Below are 23,289 nucleotides of genomic sequence, written 5' to 3' on the forward strand. Positions count from 1 at the left end.
AAAAAAAATTACCATAGTATGCATCGGTGCCATCAAGTTTTCTTTTAAGCTCTCTGATGCAGTGCTACATCATACTATGACTATCTTTCGCATTATGTTTGAACTGTTTTCACCCTGTTTTGCATTTCACGTGCTTTCCTAGATCATGCTTATGTTGTGATTTGCTTATAGGCCTGGTTAATGTGCGTATCAATGGCACAGCAGTGCAGTTCAAAAGGTCTCGCTTTAACACGGCCAGTTCCTTACTCGGTGGAGCAGCAGCCACCAAAAGTGGTGGCAGAAATCTGTGGTACACTAGAGCCCCCTGTGGGCAGCCAGCGGTACTGCCGGCTGCTGCTTAACGAGCCCTGGTTGGATGATTTGGCCAAATGCTTGTCATTATCTGACTGCTCTTCCTATTGTTTCTAAGCAGTTTCAAAATTATGCTCTGCTAATCTTCATTACATGTGCAATATTTAGCTAATAGATGCGAAGACATGGCTGGTTTTCTCAATGTTGTCCAAGTTTGTTATGGTTTATATAACATTGCAGTAATTTCTTCTCAAAGATTAACAAGTCCATAAAGGTGTTCATCCATCTATTTCTTGTCCTCATTAGGATCGTAGGTGAGCTGGAGCCTATCCCAGCTGACCGTGGGTCTTTAATCAAAATCTTACTTGGATTTTTTGGGGAAAGTGCGAGGAAGCCGGAGTACTCTAAATAGGTGACAACAATAAGTTGAAATTGCATTGTGAACATTAACATAAAGCAAAAACAGTCATGCTCATTTTCTACTATTTTTTTTACACTTAAAAAAAAAAACTCAACAAGGATGAGCTTACCAAATTTCGGCCTGTAGGACGCAAGTAAACTTCAGGACCTTGTTTTGCGGATTCCTCTGGATCCACCCCCACCTCCCCCCTCCTCCTCCTCCTCCTCTTCAAGGATGCCAGATTCTCTCCATCATCTCCTCCAGCAGTGAGGTCTAACTGGCAGGGCAGGGGCGTGTGCACGGACATGCTGGGCACTGGCAACGTGCTCCGTCTGTTTGTGAGTAATGCAAGTACAGACAACCCCCACCGACCCAACACGCACACACACACGCACACACACGCATTGGTGGAAAAAGATGGGCTGTAGATGGTGAGACGGGGGGGGCACTCCTGCTGTGACTTGGCGCACCCCGCTGGACAGCTGGAGACTTAGGGAAAGCAGGCGCTGCCAAAGCGGGCTGACAGAGTAGGGGGGTTGCTGCAGGTGCAAGGCTGGGCGAGGCCTGAGGTGGCTCCCATACCTGCAGCTGATCACCGGCCCATCATCTGTAATTATCTCTAGCAGCGAGCTAGAGGGGAAGCGGCTGGACACACACGTTTAAAATATCCTTTGACTCATTGCCCTCTCATTATGTTGTCGTACAACAAGTATGTTGTAACAGAAATGTTGTTTATGTCATTCCAATTGCATTGTGAAATTAATCAAATTGGGAGAATGCTATTTTATGTTGTTTTTTTTTTTTTTTAAGGGTGGGGGGGTTCCCTCTGTGGAATACAGTCAACCCTTGTTGATCGCGGACGAAATGTTTTTCCACACCCACCCGCAAACAATTAAAATAGAAAGAAGAAAAAAAGATTTACCCCTTCCACATGCGTCAAAAACAGTTCTTGGGATCTAATGGCTGGACTGTGAAAAGACAAATAAATTCGTCAATGGCAGTGAATGAGTTAAACTCATTAAAACACACTTAAAGTGGAAGTCAACCCAAACATATTTTTTTCAAGAATATGTTCCCAGCAGGCCCACAAATTGAAACGCGGCATTCTGATTAATTTTGCGTTTGTGGAATATAAATTAAGCAGCAAAATGCACTTGTTTTTAGCCATCCCCGCGGGAGCCCATTTTGTCTTCTGTCGACTGAAAATGACATCACAACTGCTAACAACGACTAATCACGGCTGACCTGTTTTCTGAATCTGAGCCGTGATTGGTGTGGACTCTACTTAGTACCTTTGCCTTGAGTAAAGTTGCAATGGGGTTGGAAAATCTCTGGCAGGATTTTTCATGGGGATTTTTACGTTTTATTTTTCTTAACAAAAGCATGCATATTGAAAACAATAAACATATTTCCTGTGAAGCCCCTACCTACCGAGCATGTAAAATGAAAGTACACTGCATCAATTCTTTCAGGTCTCAATTGATTCGTCTTTAAATTCATCAAGTCATCTTCATCATTATCATCATCATCATCATCTACTGGTTAATTGAGTTCCCCGCAATTGTGCCCACCCCATACATGACTGTTAATTACACCTTTAAAACAAAAAAGAAGAAATCTACAATTTTGCACCTGTAGTCTTGACATGCAAATTGACTCCTGAAAAAAAATGAAAACACTCATATTCAACAAAGGAATGAATTCATTCCTATTAAGTAAACCTATGAGTATCATCACCTGCTTTAAAGATACCAACAAAGCGCATCAAAAACATTCCAGCAAGCCAACAAATGCCAAATCCGCCACATCCAGGCTGAACAGCTTGCCGCCCGTATATGCAGATGAGAGTAAAGTGTAGCAATTTACCACCAGACTCTTCATCACAACGCTGTCGACCCGAAGCTGTTTTACAACCGCAGCTTTGAGTGCCGCATGCGTCCGTCCCGGTAAGAAATAACACCGCTTTAATGTTATGAATACCAAGCTAGCCCCCCACTCCCTCACTCTCCCATCTATTTGCTTAATCTTGATTCATCAGTTACGGTGGCTTATTATGGAGCCCTGACAGCGTGCTTGGGCTCTTGATAAATGACACCGCTCAAGCCGGATTCAAAACGTGAGGCTCAAGTGCCAATTATCTCAGCAGACCTGGTTAATAAGGGGATCTCTTGTTAACTATCTGATCCCAGCACGGGCATCGTTTGTCATTGGCGGCCCGTGTTTACCTCCGAGACGGCGGCTCGCGACACCTCCCCCTGCCTAACATATGTAAAACCTGGATCTTTGTTCCTTTAATAACCTTTTATTAACAGCCTGACATCGTGATTAAGTCGGGTCCAAACACGCACACAATGAAGTACACAATTACCCCCACGCCCACGCGCGCGGCAAGCCGATCACAGTCGGAGCGGAGAATAATGAATATTGAGCCGGCGTTTGATCCATTCTGCATGGAGAGCCCAATTTGCTCGAGCACCTGGAGCTGTGCCACCGCGTCGAGTTTTTTGAGCCCATGATGGATACTCATGGGAGCTTATTTCCACCAGCGCATCTACTGATTTGTAAAGATGATAAGTGCTTTGACCTTAACTCATCATTACAGCTCATTAGCGCTTTTGTTTGGAAGGAGATGGGCTCGTTGCAAACAAAGCTGTTTACCGCTAAGTCAGAAACCATGCAATCGAGGTTGCAAGTTTGTTCCTTCCGCAGGTCTCAGATTAATCCACACCCGCTGTGGTCAGAAGTGCGCTCGGCCCTCTGTCTTTGCGGACGTTAGCATGCTGTCAGCCACAGCTTGAGGGCTGGCTAACAGGCGGGCTGCTTGGCCTTAATATGTATTTTCTTTCCTGGGAAAGTAGCAAATAAAAATATTTTGTAGGTCTGCGTAGCCAAGGGACTTTGTCTTGCATCATGAAACACCTCCGGCTCGTAAGCGCAGGAGTTGTAAAGTACTTCCAGACAGCGCTTGGAACATTTCTTTTAATCTTCGTTGTTCAGGGCGAAATACAAAAAAACGAAGTGTCACAGTGGTGCCGTGAGATTTTGGAGGATGCAAGCCATCGATCTGCACATTTTTTTTGCTTCGACCTGCAAGTGAAAACTTGAGATACGAGCACTGTATGGTGGCAGTGAACAAGTCAACTTACTTCACAAGAAGCAGCAGTTTGGCAAATTGTGAACCATTCATCAAAGTAGAGGCTTCGAGCTGTTTTTGCCACTCACAGTTGAAGTTTACTGTTAAAGTAAACATCAAACAAAGAGAATTATATGTTGTGTGTTTAAAACAACCATACTTTTGCCATAGGATAGTCCACTTGGCTCAATGCTAACAAACAATGAAAAATGCCATTGACGTGCCGGCATCGGCATATTCACAGTTTTAGAAACAACTAATATTTTAACACAAACACGGGACATATAGCTTATGTGACAGTACTCACAGGCATAAATTCTTTGTCCTCCTATGAAAAATGACTTAATATCACTTACTGAGTCACCTACTCAGAGTAGTAGCAGAAGAAGAATTACTTACTATACTATTCTTAGTTACTGTCTGCATGAGTGTATTATAGTGCCTCCCAGTGGCCAAGACAGGCACCGTAGAAGGAGCAGCACAATTACTCGGATTGCAGCATTAAAGCACGATGCACAAACTGTTTAATTCTTTATATTCCATGTGATTGTTATTGAGCCATGTCTTTATTCAGTAAAATATTATAGAGCACTATTTGTCTTTATTGAATACACAAATAATCATGTTTTTTGGGTATCAGCCTGAAACGGATTAAAAGCATTTCCATTCATGTCAATGAGCAAAGATGATTTAAGATATGAGTGTTTTGAGTTACATCTCAAGGCACCACTGCACAAAATACAAGTGATATGAGCAAATAATCAGCTGTTTGTTTTCAAATGATTGCCTGGATAAGGAGGCCGTAGGAGGCCAGGTGGAGTGAGTATCTTCACAGCATCCTCACTTCCTGCTAACTCCCCCCCCACTCAACCCCCGCCCTCCTCCTCCTATGGAATGCACGACTGTCTAGGCAGCATCTGCTGAGGAAAATAAAGCCCCTTTTCGCTCACATGTAGTGAGGATGATTTGCATAATATCCCCCTCTGTAAGGTGAAAACAGAATAATAATTGGCTTGCCCTTTTCTCACTGTGTGTTGTAAAACAGTTAGGAATTAATTTGAGGATAACTGTGCAATTAATTCTAAATGCTAAAGATGGCGTGAGGGCTTTGATACGAAGGTGGGGAAAAGGTACACAGACGGAGGTCACGAAACAAAAGTGAAGCTGCATTTAAATATAGTATGTTTTTTCTCCCCTTTGGATTTGGCTGACAAGATGGTCAACAATGAATCAAATTCAAATTCACGTGGCAATTTTTTTTTCAAATTGCAAAGGTTGCATTTTGGTGGCGGGGGGAATTCGGTTTGTTGGTAGGCTTTATTTTATATATGTGTATATTTTACTTATAGTGTCCGCATAGTGTAAGTTCAGTGTTTAACTCATTCACTGCCACTGACGAATTTACTTGTCTTTTCACAGTCCAGCCATTCAATCCCAGGAATTTATTTATATATTTTTCAAATTTTTTCAAACGATTGGTTACAAGAGGGTGTGTGAAAATGTCTGACAGTGAATGAGTTAAGAAGTGCAGTCCACATGTTTACATTTCACTTTTTCGTGAAACCTGAAGCTTGAAGAGAGAAAGCCACAGATTTGTTTGCATTATTGTTGTACTCTGACTTCGCTTTCATTGACTGATGTTGACGACGGCGCAATTTTATGAAATTGTCATAGTGAGCACTTAAAAGTAAACAACTCTCATTAAATTAGATTTTTAAAAACTGTCTTTCATATTAATTCATGGCTCATTTGCCTTTATTCTAGCGTAAGCCTAAAATAGTTCTGGATAGAAAGATGACCTTGACAAATACTTGCAAAATAAATCTCCATCGAAATATTGAGGGGAAAAAAAAATGCCAATTTGATTATTTTTCAGATTTGTTCAGCTCTACACCATGTGTATTCCTACCTTAGTTTAGTACCAACTTAATTTTTAACTTGTTTGGCTTCATCTTTCAATGAACAATCTGATGCGATGGAACCTGTGCTGCCTCCGCAGACAGATGCCGATAAGAAAGCCAGCGTGCATGCCCGTGAAGGTCAGCATCAAAAGGCTAGTTTGACATGATAATAGCCTATCCGACACGAGACTGCGATTTGACACAATAGCGTAGATGTTGAGCTCCGGTGTAGGCCGTCGGTGCGATAGTAGGACGTGTCAGTAGCGTAGCGATGGCCTGTAGGCTGTCCTACCAGGAATAGCAACTTCGTTCCACCGAGGGAAGAGGAACATGCCTCGCCTTGAGTCCCAATTACACCTAATGATGGCGAGAGGATGGAGCACATGCAGATTGCGCCGTACTTTTCAAGTCGCATCAGGCACAAGGCTCCTTCATTTATCACTCCAGTCATATCCCGTGCCCCTCCCTGAGCAGCGGCGACGGCTCCCAGCGCATCCTGCGTGCCGTTATTTGTGTTTAACTGCCAGGAAAAGGAAAATAAAAGCACACATTACAAAGCGCTGCATGGACATGGATGCATCCTGTGAGCAACTGCAACATTCCTCACCTTCAGGGAGGAAACGTTGCTGTCCTGAAGCTCTCAGAATAGATCCAGCCTGACAAAGTCGACACAGGCGATCCGCCGCCTTTGACCTCACCCTTGGATCATTCCGTTTGTGATCAATTTTGGCTTTGAAATCCAAATTAGACAAGTGTGAGGGATTTGTGTTACATGCGTCTAGGCGGGAGGGGATCTTAAGCGTGAGATTTGGGGCGGCGCGGCGCGAGGGCGCGCGCTCTGCGGCAGCCGGGAGGCGGCTCACTGCTCGTCAGTGGCTTTCTCCTAATCCCGGCCTGATCTTTACGTTTGATCCGCTGCATGGATCTGAGACAGCATGAGCGGCAGCTATTGCTGTAATTTAAAGTCAATATTGTGCTCATGATCCCTCTCTGTGGGCTAGCCAAACCCTCTTTGCACGATGGGGGAAGCCATTGCTGCTGTTCGGCGTGAACTTTGCTGTTCGGTTATTCTCCGACAAAGGGACATATTTTCGTGCCCGTTGTACATATTATAGAACGCATTAATAGTGGACTGATTCATCTTGGTCTTATATTTTTACATTACAAAAACATGGCATTTATCAGGCTTGTGTAGACTTTTTATAGCCACTGTACGTACACAAAGTAATTGCCAGATGGCTTCAATTCTGGAAATTCAGCCTGATCGGGATTTACCGGTGGACTGAACTGTAACAGCTTGGTGGAAAAAAGAGCCGATATTGCCAGAACGCCAGCAAGCACGGGGTTGCTAGTGCGATTCCTGCCTTTTCCCAGTTCATCAATGACCTTGAGTAAAAACGCTTGTCAACAATTAGACTGTTCATCATAGTTTAAACTCCGGTATTTACATCCCATAATCTTTCCAAAGCATAAATACAGCATGAATCTTCCTTTTGCAATAAAACATACAGACTCTTACTGATTGTGACTTTTTTTCCTACTACTGTCCATCACAAATTGCTATTGACTCGGGAACACGTCTAACTATACGGCGTTGACATCAACAGTGCTGATGATTCATTCCGGTGCTTTAATAGATCTCAGATTAGAAACGGGGTTCCGATCCACAAATCTCCACCCGTGTTATTACACTGAGAGCTGAGGTGTTTTTCCCCCGTCTGAATGACATGAGATACTGTATGTTAGGGGCTCGGGGGCCCATTAAATGCAGACGTGTCATGATCTGCAGCGTGTTACACTGAAACTTTCGGCCAAATGTGCTTCTGTCAAACACTTTGATTGAGGCTCTACATAGTGGTACATTTATAGGCCAGGGTCAATGAACCCTCGATAGATAGAGGTGAAGTGTCAGCAATTGATTCTTTTAGTGGCTACAATTTGTTTTGATATAGTGGTGTACCTTTTACTATGGCGCGGTTTTGCCATTCATTGTAGCATTTCGAAAGGTTTTGCGTCCAGCTGTCCGCACTGAATTAAAAAGAGGAAGCAAGCTATCATTTAAATGTTGGTGGTGGTCCACATTCAGATGTGGGAGGTCAAATGGGACCTGCCCTGAAGGAATTGTTGCAAGATGGGACGCTTGATGAAAAGATCTGTGTTTTCTTCTGTAGTCATGGTGATTGCTATCATGTTCTTCATGTACACAAAGTTGAGTAATATTAGTTGATATCGTCGTCAATTGCTTTGATTGTTTTTAAAAAGCAAAATGTTCACCCAAAAGCCACAGCATAGCATGTTTTGCTGTATAGTTTCCTCTTTGATCTAAAGTTTGCTTTGTTGAAAGCTTTCCTTTCAAGAGCAATAATAATAAGAACATTAAAATTAATGAATATACACAGACAAAATGATAAAATCCCATTCAAATTCATGTTAAATGGGAGTCAGAACATCCCTGCCACCATTTAAACGTTAAATTTTAAAGTGTCTCTGATCAGCCTTGAAGGGGAAGTCAACGCAAACATTTTTTTTTCAAGGATATGTTCTATGCAAGCCCGCTGTTTGGAACGGGGCATTCTGATAAATATTGCGTTTGTGGAATAAGTGTTAACCCACTCGTTTTTAGCCATCTCTGGGGGCGGCCATTATGTCTTCTGTCGACTGAAAATGACATCAAAACTGCTCACAACGACCAATCACGGCTCAGATTCAGAAAACAGGTCAGCCGTCAACAGGTCATTTTAAGTCGACAGAAGACAAAATGGCCGCCCCCAGAGATGTCTAAAAACAAATGCATTTTGCTGCTTAATTTATATTCCACAAACGCAAAATTAATCTGAATGCCGTGTTTCAACTAGTGGTCCTGCTGGGAACATATTCTTGAACAAAAATATGTTTGGGTTGACTTCCGCTTTAAATGAATTTCAGCTGTTCTAGTTAGCTGACTTTTTTTTTTTCTTTGCTTTCTAGCAGAAGCCTGAAGGTTTTGTGCTAATACTGTAATTTGCCCGACTTTGCATATATGGCATACTAAACAACACCAAGCTAAATCGGGCTTCAACTCATTGAGAAAAAAAAGCGCAGAGCGAATGCAGGGCTGTGAGCACGTCTGTACACCGGTGGCCCGCTTATAACTTAAATGACTGGTTTAGTTAACCTTCCTGATTAAGCCTAACATGCTGTTATGACAGCAACAGTGCACTGCGTAATTTCCACAGAATTATCATCAGTCACGGCTCCGCCTGCTATAAATATACTGTACCTGTCGGCAGCAGTCTTTTGCTGTACTTTTTTTTTTGCAGGATCGGGCGCAGGAGTCCATAGGTGAGGCACTTTGATAGAACAGCTCGTGAAATATTTGCTGACTTCTATCACCTATGGGACTGCTGTTCTGATGGAGCCAATGATATGTGCCCCCATTAGTCTCTGAGGAGATTCCTTAGCCCACTTCTCTCCCCGATCCGTGCCAATTAAGTAGCAGAATTATGTATATTAGTTGGAGTCACTTGCACTTCCTCGCAACGGAAAGCATATAGGGAGCGATGACACAGGGATCCCGTTGAATAATTAAAGGGGAATTTTCGGAGCCCAGCGAGCTCAATCATATGCTGCTGTACGCTAAGTATTTTTAACCTGTTAGTTCTCCCTTTTTCCTCTGCTCTCCTTCTGCTCTTTTCTTAATGTAGTCTTCTGTTCCACTGCTGCGACATTGCCCGAGGTAATTGCTGAAAGTCTACACGACACCTAAGTCAGAGTGAAGTGCTACTTAAAGAAATGTGTGCAAAGAAAAAAAGGCATGGCTTCTTTTTTTTCTGTACTGAGCTTTTAACTTATTAAAACATAGTCTTCAAACACATGACAAGAATGAAATATATAGAAAATTTAAATACTATATATATTGTAGTGTCTGTGTACATGCATGTGCCCTTAAGAGGCGGGGCCTGGTCGGGTTGCGCGTGAGATGTAATGCTGGCGAGTGTGTGCAGCTTCTGCATGAGTTTGCTCGCCATTGATTGGTAGAGGAGCCAAGATTTTAACTCAAGTCAGACCAAGTGACGTGAATAAAAGTTAAATATCATCCCTCAGACAACACTGGTCACAAATTCATTTAATCACAGATGTAAGTAAACTTTTATAGAACATTTTTTTACGCTGAGCCACCCTCTTTTTTCTCTAGCATGTTTTCATATTAATGATAATAATAATAATGATAGAATAGCAATCACATGATATACCGATATATAATTTTAATATATTTAGTATTATTTATGAGTTAAGGGTTTGATTCAGCAAGTTGTGGATTTTTTTTTCTGAAGTGTCATAGCTATAAATTACACTGCATGGTAAAATCTGTATTGCGCGACCGTCGCTCTCCTTTCCCACTTCCAAGGACATTACACTAAGTATACTGTAAGACCCCAAAGAAAAGATTGCTTGAAAAAACGAGATATAGCATTGGTGCGAACAATAATCAGTGACATAGCGGGGCAACACTGTACACTTAATCGGTTACAAACAAGCAAATATAAACCCACCAAAACATTAATTGCAGCCCTGTCTGTAAATCCGTCACGCCGTGTTTGGTCTGTCATCCGTACAACACTCACAGCCATGACGCTTTTTCTTTACGAGCCGGCTGCTGTGCGGAAATATGGGGTGTCGCGAGCAGGCCTCTTCTTCCCGCAGTCATCAGTATTCTAATGACTCGCCACCGCCATCCCAGTATGTTTATTTTTAGAGATCGAGAGATTGATGAGATGCTCACATCGTCCTTAACCACCAACTAATTAACTAATTAGGACATTCAAATGAACACTTGCAGCGTGGCGTAGGAATGGGCAAACAGCTCATGACTCCGCTCAGCAGCATGCGCAGTTTGTGTTTGCATGTAGTGATGATTGGAGGTGTTGATAGCACAAAAGGCTAGTAGCGAGAAGTACAATTGTTTGGTTACCGTGCTCAAATATGTTGTTCACGTATTTGTGCTTTACTTGAGCATATATTTTTCTGAAGGCTTTTTATTTTTACTCCCTTCGTATCAAAACAGATATCTGCGAGAGTCCCCATCGATGGCCTTTTCAAGAGAAATGTTTGATGTTTAATGATTGAGTTTTGTTTCACGCCTGCCTAAAAAACACAAGTTTCTAGTGTTACAAAAATTCTCAATCTAAACTGAAAAAAAAAACATACATACAATAAGGTGTTATTTTCTGTTGTCATTGTTGAATTTAGCATTTAGTTCATAACGTTAGCAAAGCTATGGGAACATGTTTTGGTAGCTTAAAAATTAAGCTAATGCTATCTATGAAACAAGTGAAATGGAATGTGAGTTTTATTCTCAGTACGAGCACTATGTAAAACTATTTGTGTGCACAGAATTTTTGTTTTTGTGACAACTTATCAAAGCAGATATTTGATACAATTGTCTTAAATTCATTCATTTTTATGTTTGTACTTCAAGGGGAAGTCAAGTAAAAAAAATCTCTTTACAATAATATGTTGTATGCAGGCCCACTTGTCAAAAGACGGAATTATGATTAATATTGTGTTTGTGGAATATTAATTGAGCAGTAAAATCCACCCGTCTCGGGGGTCGGCCATTTTGCCACTTGTTATCCATCTTAGGGGCGGTCATTTTTCCACTTGCTGTCGACAAAATGACATCACAAACGCAATATTAATCAGAATACCGTGTTAAGACTAGTGGGGCTGCATAGAATATATCATGAAGAGAAATTTTGCCTTGACTTACTCTTTAACTACATTTCTCAGCCTGTACTTTACTTGAGTAGATTTAGTTGTTTTTTTTTACACAATTATCGTTCATGCTATGTACTTCTATCACCCCTGAAAAATGCTGCATTACTGTGACACTGATAGCTTAAATGATAGTCATAATTCAAGTACTAATCAAAGCATGTACTCTCTCTCACGCAAGTGTTCATGCAGATCAGTGAGGCGTCATCATCGTACGTCTATCTCCTCAGTGCCCCAAAACTCATTGTTATTAGTCCCAGATTCCCAGTGATTTTCTAACACGTTTCACTTAGGTTGACTTTGACCTCTGAGCTGAAGTTGAAAGTCCTTGAAGGCAAGTCATGGCAAATGTTTCATTCTCTGTATTCTAATTAGTATTCGTACCATTGATACTTTGGCTGATTCACCTTGTGCTTGTCTGTTTGCTGGCCAGAGCGTTGTGATTTTTTTGTGATTGTCATGAGTCAGCATTCTGTGGGCTTTTATTAAAACAACATATGGGTGTTATGGTTCTGGATGATCTATTAAAAAAAAAGATTTGGGGCAATGCTTTTATTGGGGCGATAGAAAGGGCACTGAAAAACATCAATCTCGCAGCAGTATCCCATATGAAAGAAAGACAGAATGCAGCACAGTGAACGGTGAAGCCAAAGGAATGATCTGGCGTCTTCCTAGTGTGGCCGCAGAGCTTCAGACTATTTTGAATAGCTTCTAGCTCCGTGCCTCCTTACGCAATTCCTCCCTGCGCCACCAAGGTAAACAACAGAAAAAAAACAAACAAAAAAAATTAAATACTGCATCTACTCCTAATTTTGTAATAAGTTCTACAGATTTGTCTATTCATTTGCTTTTGTAATACATGTGTGTTAAATTGGAAAGAGACTTCATTAACCATCTTTATTATTTTTCTGTATTATATTTTATTGCCACAAAATTGTGACATTTGATGATACATGACAAGAAATTACAAATTTAAACACACATGCAAGATAGCGGTAGCTTACCTTGTTGCTATAGCTTAACTCTTTTACCAGATGAGCTCATGGTTAGCATAGCTTTTTCAACCTCTATTACTACTGGTGGTATTATGATCACTACGACCACTATATCGACTACTGTGACTACTCTAACGACTAATGATAATTTTTCATGGGCTAAATGAAGCGGGGCTTCGGAGCGTGTCGCGAGCAAAAGTGGTGGTGCCAAATGAAGTCCCAATTCGGAGCGTGTATCGGGTCCAAAGAAATCACGTGGCCAATGACAAACGAGGCCTTGGTTTGTGTGGTCAGTCAGGGAACTACACCAGATTTCCGAGACACTTTTGAACGTGAAACGTTATGTGAAATTAAATAATTTAGTTAAAATTTTCTATCCTGGATTCAGCATGACGTGAGAATTGCTATCATATGCTTTGCCGTATCAGATGATTATTTTCTTTCCTTGGCATTTGAGCTTGCCAACAGCGTTGCTTCATAGCCATACACAAGTAAATTGCATTTTATAGTGTGCTTTTGGGAAAATGTGAACATATATTACAGCAGCTCAAAGACATCTGACCAGCTGAGTCTGTTTTCTTGATTTACATTATATAGATGTTTTACCTCAGTCGTATCTTTTTTTTTAGAAAGGGAATACAGTACCTTCATCGCATGTACTCTAACGTGGTTGTGTTTTAAAGGTTAATAATCCTTTTAATTAAAGGATAAGCCTGCTATTGAACACAAAATGTAATCACCCAAGGACGGAGAGCTAAAGAGGAAGAATATAGCCTTTGCAATTAGCCCAATGATTAAGGTTTTAGTGTTGGACGGAGATGAGGGAGCTCCGGTAATGTGTCATAAAATTCATAGAGATGTTCGGTCGCTGCGATGATGTCGCTCGCAGCTTTACAGCATGCGCGACTGCCTGCGCATGCATCGCCTTGGCCAAACATGGGCTCCCAAGCGCAAAGAGCCGCAACAGCTGTTCTTGCTTCAGCCCGGTGTTTGGCACAATATGATCTCTCCATCAGTGAGAGTTGCATCTGTATTCATCCGAAGCGCTTATCAATAAACACGCCCATGCGACAATAAATGATTCTCGGAGACGGAACCAAAAAAAAAAAAAGGTATCAGACGTTCACTTTAATCACCAACGTTGTTAATCAGTAAAACTGCTTCATATATTTTAATTAAAGTTTTAGCTGCTGCAAATGTTGGCCAAATCTATACGCGCGTCGTTGTGGTTTTTCATTAATGGAGCCAGTTTGGACTGGGGAACTGAAGCGGCAGCTGCTGATGACCAGTCACGCTAGGCCACTTGTGTTTGTAATTGCATTTTTTTACCTACAGAGGGTGTTAAGAATCCTTGTTAAAAAGCGAGCGAAATCTCACAATGCCAATTATTGCCGAGCAAATTACCAGGTAGGCAATATCTAAGCTGTCAGGAAAGGTTAGGCGAAATGAGAGGAAGAAGATGGACTATTCAGACATTCATCATGGCCATAGTTGCCACTTCCAAATTGAAAATTGGAGGGAAAGCATCCTTCATTTTCTCCGAATTTGAATCAGTTATACTGATTATTGCTGTGAGTGACAGAAAGGCCTGGATAAATAAATAGGATTGTAATTTGTTGCTGTGTGTGATTCATCCCACATTGTTTTTGTTTTTTTTTCCCCTCCTATGACAGTAAATGACGGATTGAGATGCAGCACAATCAGACGTGAACTCGGAGCACATGTGAATGGGAACATGATGCCTGCACGTGAACTCGTATTAATAGAGCTAATCTGGCCCCGGATGGTGTTTGGTGGGCTTCTTCATTGGCCGCACACTGCACAGTGTTGCCACGTGAGAGCTTCACTCCACCATCTGTCTCCTTCCCACTCTTGTATATTACATTTATACAGCATGCGCGGAAATGTAGCTTCTGCCTTTTAATGGGATTGTGAGCCAACCGTAAAATGAATATTCTCTTCTTCTTCTGGCCACCGCGACAGCGCTGGAGCCAAAAGCTTTGTCAATGTTCGTTTCCAACTGCGTTGTACTTTGAATTCCATTTACGGTGTGCTATAAATTGAAGTATTGAAAAGCAATTGTGGTTTTTTTTTTTTTGCATGGCATCAGTGATGTTGTAAAAGGGGGTCAATTCAGATAGTTGTAAAAACAATAAGTAAGGGTGTGAGGGGGGAAAAATCCACTCCTGTTACATTTGGTTCAATATTTAGTTTCAAAGCATGTGACAGAATTTAATATAGTTGCTGGAGTTTAATGTGTATTCATAGATTGTTTGGGCTTTATTGATTCCAGGTTTTTAAAAGTTTCAGTCCGACAAAAGTATGCAGTGAGATGGGGGTGGCACGTGATTATTATTTAGGGACATGTTCTACTTTGGCAGAAAAAGTAGGCCTCTATCTGAGGGAAGAAAAACGGTGCGCTGCCTGCTGTATGTGTGTCACGGCGGTGCCTTGAGATACAAGTTCAAGTCATTTGGAGATCACGCTTGTAACTCAGAACACTTTTTTCCCCATTGAAATGGATGGGATTGCCATTAATCTTTTCCAAGCCTCCCCCCATAAAAATCACAACAAATGTTGTAATGTGTACTTTACAAAATCATACAATAATGACATAAATAAATAAGTTGTAAAACATTTTTGGTACTTTTTCTGCCTCAATTCAGCGGACATTATGTTGCAGTGTAATACAGACATACGGATATACACAGATACAGTCTCAGCTTCTCAGTAAACTGCAGTAATATTAGTTGCCTTTTGCAGAGGATAAAGAATATATGCCTGTGAATATTGTTATATTATCTGTCTACATGTGTTGCACTACAAGTTGTGTTCAAATATCTGCACGGTGCTCTGCATTCTTAGCGTACTTGCCCACGGCAAAGCTATTTGGTTGTTTGAAGTACACCACGTGTAATTCTCTTTGTTTTATGTTTAGTTTGACCATAAACTTCAACTGGGAGTGGCATTAAACAGCTTGAAGCCTCCTTTTTGAAGAATTGTTCAGTTGTTCTGACAAACTACTACTTGTTGTGAAATGAGTTGAGTTCACCGCCACCACATAACCCTTGTATCTCAACTCCGTACGAGGCAAAGAAATCAGCCGAATGATGACTTGTATCTCGAAAAACTCGCAAGTGGGGTCATTTGTATATCAAGGCACCATGACCTACATTTCATATTTGAAAGCAGCGCATTATTTGATCAAACCAAATGTGCAGTTTATCATATTCAGCTCCGATTTCGTCTTCTTTTTTTTTTTTTTCTTTTCTTCCCATTTTGCAACATGCAGCCATTGTTGACTCTAGGTGAGACTCGGTATTATCGGCGTACAGGCTGCTGTTTTTATTGTTATTTTCAAGAATGGGCCCATTTTGTCATTTAATTGAGGCTCATGGGCTAGGCTGTATAACAGCACACGGGGGAATAAGACGTCAAGCGGCTGAATTTCCGCAGCCATTAACTGTTCCACACTCAATTAGAATGCATAGGATCCTGACATTTCATAACTTATGAGTCTCCGGGCTGATATAACAGCGTGCTATAAACGAAGCCTGATCCCGAAGACACAGAGCCAGATCCTTACATTCTCTCTTTCTTTTTTTTTTCCACTGTGAATGAAATCACGACTGGATAAAAGGTTGGCATGATGAGATAAAAACCCAACTGTGGTTATTGCCGCTGTTTGTTGGGTGTAAAGACTCCAGTTTACCTTTTAGATGTTTTCTATAGCCATCAATTAAATGCAGCGTCCTCCTTGCCTCCATGTTGAATAAATCATGTTGCACAGGAGGATTAACAAGCACGCATGAATGACACTGTCATATTACGAGAGGAATGCCAAATTGAGCCACTTAATAAAAACCAGGAATTCTAATCTTGGAAAAGGTGATGCTGACTATTAGAATTATGATGATCGAAATGTACTTTGATGGCTGCTTGCTTTTCTTTGGTGAGCTCTCTCCGCCACTTTCGGACCAGACAGGTCCCATTTACCAGGTAATTAATAGCAGGCCAGCGAGGCAAGAATGAGCTATTATTTCTAATGAGTTGTGTGAATCCATAAAGCTTCCTTTCCTACAGAACCGAAACTTTCATTTAGACTTGGTTATTCTGTAAATTCTTTCCCAGAGTTGTAATTTTTTCTGTGAGGTGAGGAAAGGTACATTTCGGCACAACTAATTCATTTACAAAAGGAACCTGACACCGTTGCCGTGAGCAATTATTCCACATTGATTGCTTGCATAATTTAGCATATTACAAAGATGAATGAACGAAGAAATGACGCTCAAGCGACTTCTTTTTCATGATAACCTCCGGTCCTTCGCACCAGCAAAGTGGCGATGAGTTATACAAGAGAATCACTTACGATCATAAAGCACCTAACGCGGATTAGAAGCACAGCAGAGGAATTGAAGTTGGGGGGCTCGGGTGATTGATGACATTTTCTTTGGCTTCTCTGTTGGTGGCAAAGCAATAAAGTTAAAATAGGTGAGACCCTCTGCCTTGAACAACAAAGCGCCATCCGCGCCTTCAAGGTGGAGCCTCCTATGGGTGACCGCCGCCGCGAGTCGCCACAATATGACAGATTAACGACAACAGGTTGAGCCCTGCACTTTGGGACGCCCACAATCTCAATTATGTCCGTCTTAATGTACACTGAACAGCCACGCCGGGCCGGGCCATGGACGGGGTAAACACACTTGCAGGAAGCACACCAGTGACAGGATAATAAAGTGCCGTGATTGATTCAGCTTGCCGGGGTGCCGGGTCTCTTTATTGCGCGGGAGGAGTGGTACCAGATTGTGTGTGGGCTTCTGTTGTCTTGTTGCAGCGGCAAGATAAGAGCAGTCTAACAATGCTCCGTTTTGATTGAGGCTATTGCTTTATTAATGTGGTTGTCGTTTGCAGTAGTGGAGAGCAGTGCTTCATCATACTGACAGCTGCTCCTAATATTTTCGACTGTCATTTATGCCGTTGAGAGAACCAAAATATTTTCTACAACTGTAATTAGCCTGCTGTGCATTTTTTTGGGGCATTATAGGAAAATATATTTATGTACAAGTGGCCACCTTGTTGCTGTGTGCGCTAACTTATTTGCCTAAATTGGAGAGCAGATACGTAAGAATAATCATAGGGATGTGGTCTTTATCCTCTGCAAGGAAAATCGACTATTACTGCAGCTGACTGAGGAGTTGTGACGGGCCCCTGGGTGTCCAAGGCGCGCACGCCAGAAAGAGGAGTAGTGCCATTGAATTGAAGCCAAAAATGTGGCTGTTTAAGTCATTACATTTTACTTTATTACAGTATGCCATTATGTTGTTTTTATATAGCACAATATCATAGTGTGTCAGGGTGTAACAACAACGCGCTTTAATATGCTCTTTTTCATATTAAAACACACATTGCAGTTTTTTGGGGGGGGTGGGATTTAAACATGATGGTATCAAATATCTGCCATATCATTATTATAAATATGATCATAAAAAAATGTTGAAAAAGAATTACTAAAGTGTTTCCAGCTCAATACTTGATGACTGCTGCCTTCATTGTTGTGTTCACCTTTGTAGTTGCCGGTCAAAATGGAACTTCCCGCAAAATTATTTGTTCTTTCTTCCTTGTTCAATTCCTGAATATCTTTTACGAGGGCCCAAAAAAGGTTTTAAGTGTCACCTGGCTTATAAGTCGCTAGCAGCAAGCCGTTCGTCTGCGACCAGCATTGGAAAGAGAGCTAATGTATATTAATGGGGCCAATAAAAGCAACCAATTGAGCATTCCAGATCTTGCTGAGTCGGGAATCTGTGAGTGACATTGTGCAGCTCCAGGACCTCCACCAGACTACCTTTATTAGCTCTCTGAACTGGGATGTAGGTCAGGCCATTAAAAGCAGGAAGGGCTCTCCCAGTAAGTATTGTTGGGACTGCCTCATATACGACACCCCAAATCTGTGCGATGTGCTAAAGAGACATTTGCAGTCAACATCTCAATGTAAATACAGCCAATATATGAGAGTGGAAAAAAAGTTAATCCTCTCTTAAAGTGATTTAATTGAGCACAATAAACTGCAGCCATATGCCTTCCATAAAAAAAATCAACAGCTTTCCATATGAGCGCTAAGTTGCCTTGCATATCAGCGTATGCTTCACATCCTGTTTTGATACTGTATTTGTTTTTGAACACTGCTTGCTTTTATATTAGTGCTGAATAGTCAATCGAATTCAAATCAAAGTCGCAATTTAGTAGAATGCAATTTTAAATGAGGAAAGGCTGCAATTTGGGAGGGGAGGACTGCTTTATTCCGGACAGCCTAGGTAGGAATCACAATTGGATCATTTTTCAAAATCGTTCAGCCCTCGTTTATATTACATAGTATTCAAGATCCTTTCATTGCTTGGACTTAACAATGTACATTATTAAATTTCAAAATGGAGATACGAGTCATGCACATAAGTGTCCAATGGGTATCACAATGAATATAACAGGAGCTTAATAGAACAGTGAATCACCATAAACAATGGCAATCATATTTCAATAGGGGGCAGCATACCAGTATTGCGCATTGTTCTTAATACTTAATTGCTCTTTTTGTTTGGCGACTCGAAGTGCATTTTGACTGGGGATTGAAGCACAGCATTCTCCTAATCTACTATCCAGCGTGCGTCATATATATGTCAATCAAATACGTTCCCCATATGTCGCCTTAACAACCTTCTGTGTGCTAAAATCGGCGTGTATATCTTTGCTTGGTACGCCGTAAAATCAGACAACAGTACATGCCGGTAATGGCGCACACTACGAGGTCAAGAAGATTCCTCTGAAGGGCCGTGTTGTTTTCTTATTCTGTCATCAGCTTTTACTGAAGTGTCATAAGGCGTTTGATTGTAAATCTCCGTGACCTTGAAGACACCGGAGAAAGCGCGGCTCCGCAAACCAATCATCGCACAGCTGCCCCTGTCAGCCACGCTTGTGTTCACACGGTCACTGTCTGAATTTCCTGATGTTGAACAGAGGAAGGAAGGAGGAGCTCTGCTCATGTTTGGGAGAAAGGCTGCGGTACATAGCGTGCTTTAGAAAGCAGCTATCGTGGCATTAGAAATGCTTGGAATGACATTCATCCATTAGTTCATATTATCACCTATTTAAATACACGCAAACGTATGTACTTTACTTAAGTGGATTCAAATTGAATAGAATTGTCCGGTTCTGTTCACAATAAAATACAGTAAATGCCCCAATCATGACTCAGGCTTACCCTGATTTCTGAAGCTGAGCCATGATTGGTTGTCCTCTTGAGCCCTGATCAACTGTGATGTCATGTTCAGTCGACAGCAAGTGGCAAAATGGCCGCCCCCTCAGATGGCTAAAAACGGCTGGATTTTGCTGCTCAACTCATATTCCACGAAATGCAATATTAATCAAAATGGCGTGTTTTGACTAGTGGAGGCGCATAGAACATATTATTGTAAACAAAATGTTGGGTTTGACTTCCCCCCTTTAAAAAAAAAATAAAATAAATAACCTTTAACATCCCAATCCCACCATATCAAAACATTTACTGGATGAACAGAACCCATAATAATGGCAAAAACAATACTCATGTGGCACGTCTTTGTAACAAAACATCATCGAGCAACACTTGTGAGCCTTTCAATTCAAGCATTATTTTTTTGTATTTCTTTTGTCTATCTAAAACAGATGTAGCTTGCTGTTTTCTACCATGCAGACAAGCTGCTGCACAAAAAGGCAGCCATCTGCTTTCATCACAGTCTATCTGGTTTGTACTCTTCTAGTTGCATGCAGTTGGACTTCGAAAGGTAGAAAAGGCTGCTTTGGTATGTGTGAGGCAGAGAGGCGAGGTGGAGAGCAGATCGAGTGCAGCCTTACAGCCAGTGATACACAAAAGAAAAGAGCCCGTGTGTGTATTTCCACGCAGCATCCAGGAATGCAGATTAGCATTGAGCCATCAGCGAGGCTGCAGTCCCTCCCCGACGCCGCTTCCGCTGTCAGTTCCGCCGCCTCCCCCAGCTTGTCAGGAGCTCCGACGAGGAGCTGTAAAAACCTTTTCCCCCTCTCCTTAACAACTGCAAAACAACACGCGCACACCCCGCCCGAGCGAGGTGCCTGCTTTTTTGAGGCCTCTTGACAGGACGCGCTGCAGGCACAAATTGTAATTCATAAAGGTTAAGGGGGTCAATGCCTTTTATTACCAGTCTGAGTGCATCCAGCTTGATGGGGCCGGCATGCAAATGGAATGTCTCGGAGTGTTCTATGCAAGAAGTCAGACAGCGGGTGCGTGCTCGCTTCTGAAAGTGGAGGAAGTGGAAGGTGTCGAGTGTGCGGGGTGGGTGGGGGGTGAAGTGGGCGAGGGGGATCGCGAGATGGCCGCCTCTCTCCACCTTCCTTCCACAGCCTTGTAGGACCACACAGCCAGGGCCCGGTTAATTAGACAGTGTGACATTGACCCAGCGTAGTTAACGGCCGCTTTGATATGCGCCGGCCTGCAATTAATTCATTGTAAAGTTCATGTTTTATCATATGGTGAGCTCTGACCTGTAAGGAGCTGCCTCTGAGTGGGACCTGCTGGCGCAAGCACTACAGTGGAGATTTCAGTTCGCAGGCGTAGAAAATTAGCAGCGCATTTTTTAAAAAATAATCGGCTTTCGGGGATAGAATTGGAATGTTTGCTCAACAAAGATAACTGGACGGATGGGTTAATGATGTGATGTTGTATACTTTGGATTTGAAGTGTTTTGTTTCTTACATGTATTGTAGCTGGAATGATGTACAGTAGTTTATACAAACATGTGAGGGTATTCTTTTCATATTGGATTTTATTTTATTCTTTCTAAACACTATGTTTAATACATTTCTCTCTCTTTTTTTTAAATATTACAATGGTCAACAAATGTTTACTTTTTTTTTCAACTTTCTAGGTGATTTTTTTTTTTTTGCACCAATTCCAAATCTACCCTCATTTTTCCTCTAGCACATCAGGTTTACATAACAATAATATGTCATATAGTCATATATTAAGTAATATTTATAAATTAAGAGTTAGGTTAAGCAACAGGTGGACATTTTTTTTCCGAAACATCGTAGCTATAATTTACAACGCATGGTAAAATCCATATTCTGCAAGATTTCAAAGGTCAAATTTAAAAACAAAAAATGAAAATATCTCAAAAGGTTTAGAAACATATTTTTGAAATCAGCGTCAAATATTTGTTAGGGACGGATAAAGCCATCTCTGATTAAAATTAGCTGTTGACCCGTGTTATTAGTAATGGGACATGCCTGCTTTGCCTTGTGTTGTCTTTAAAAGTTGATTTAAAAAGTATCTAGCCATCTGGTTGTCTGTAGGTAGGTAGATGGGGTGGGTGAGTTTGTATTTTTTTTTGAATGATTAATGATTTGAATGTGAGGAGGATTATATATTTAGCCGACTGTAAATGATGAAGCTATGTTTTCTGCTGATGGCGTTTATGCAATTGCCATTACAGTACAGCAACATTAAAAGACAGTGCTCATTAGACTCTATTGCGGCCTCTACTGGGCATTGTCTAGAATTACCTTATTTTTGCAGTTCATCCCTTTAAGGGCATGTTAGTGTGTGCATATGGGAATGAATGGATACCAAAATAGTGTAGTGCTTTGTGTTTCGACAGAGAAGTGAAGTAACATTTGAATCGAACGGTTTTTAAGTATTCAACTATTAGAATGTTAAAATAAATATTGAAGAACAAATCGGTGACTTGACTTTATTGTACTAGGTTATCTGAACTGATTGTTAGCACTTATAATAATATAATAATAATAATAATAATTATTATTATTATTATAATTATTATTATTATTATTATGCAGCAATCCATCCATCTGTGTAGTGTAGTGTAATGTAATGCTTTCAGTGAAAGTGTAGCGATCATACCTGCCACTGTATTTCCCTTTCAAGTCAGAATGCGGCAAAGAGCAGGAGTGCTCCTGCTGCTGCCAAGTCATTCGTCATGATTACAAATTCGTCTGGTGACGTTCGGAGCCTGCAGCTCCATCATCAGCCTGTAAGTAAACTGCAACCATACGGCCCCTAGAAACCTCACCCTCAGGACTGTGTGCTAAATTGACACCACAACAGGTGATGGTAGTGGACTAGGACAACATTCTTTGTTTTGAAGGGGAAAAAGTTGAACAGGATCTAATGCTCACTGTCCCTACTGACATAACACAAAAATTCTGCTTCACTTTTTATGTTTTCAATGCTTAAAAATATTCTGAAGAAGAACTTTAAATCTTAGTGTTGTGTTCTGTATAAAATCTTAATATTCAGAGCATTTTCAAGACCGCATTCATTTTATTAGCACAACAACAAAAAGAACTGGAGAGGTCCTGCCAAAGCAAAATTGACCCCAAAATTAATAAACTGACAAACTTCTCATTATACTATTTGTCACAGTTATTTGTATTAACCAAATTCATTATAGTTTTATAACCCATAAATTATTATTTTAAAATAAATAAATGAATACACATTATTCTTATTTGTTTGCATTAGTGTATTACGGTAAACAAAACAAATTGAGACGTTTGGTAACCGAATCCTTGTGAATTGTTTGTTTAAATAAAGTTTGATTGAAATGACCTTCCTCTGTCATCATCCGGGTCTCTGGATATATCCCGCTACGCATGCGCAATCTGTCACTGTGGTTCGACCTCTGCAGTCGGTAAGTGAGTTGTGGTAATCCGTGTGAGAAACATATCCGATATCCCTTTTCATCCTCTCATCAAACGTACAATTACTGCATGCAAAGTGCGAGAGGC

General features: G+C 41.2%; 1 protein-coding gene across 2 annotated transcripts in view; it reads left to right on the plus strand.

Annotated features, from left to right (window-relative positions):
• The window catches only part of atp5mc3a (ATP synthase membrane subunit c locus 3a), a 98,170-nt gene that overhangs the window by 72,695 nt on the left and 2,186 nt on the right, over positions 1-23,289 (plus strand). The window contains exon 1 of one of the 2 annotated variants that reach the window (XM_086050979.1): positions 23,099-23,192. The exons of the other annotated variant lie outside the window; for it this stretch is intronic. The gene's annotated coding sequence lies outside the window, so the exon portion shown is untranslated. Of the gene's footprint in view, positions 1-23,098; positions 23,193-23,289 lie in introns of those variants that run through there. 2 annotated transcript variants of the gene reach the window in all.

The sequence above is a fragment of the Filicampus tigris genome, chromosome 14 (assembly GCF_054856515.1).
Source record: "Filicampus tigris isolate MCC_2025a chromosome 14, RoL_Ftig_1.0, whole genome shotgun sequence".
In the NCBI taxonomy this organism is placed as follows: domain Eukaryota; kingdom Metazoa; phylum Chordata; class Actinopteri; order Syngnathiformes; family Syngnathidae; genus Filicampus; species Filicampus tigris.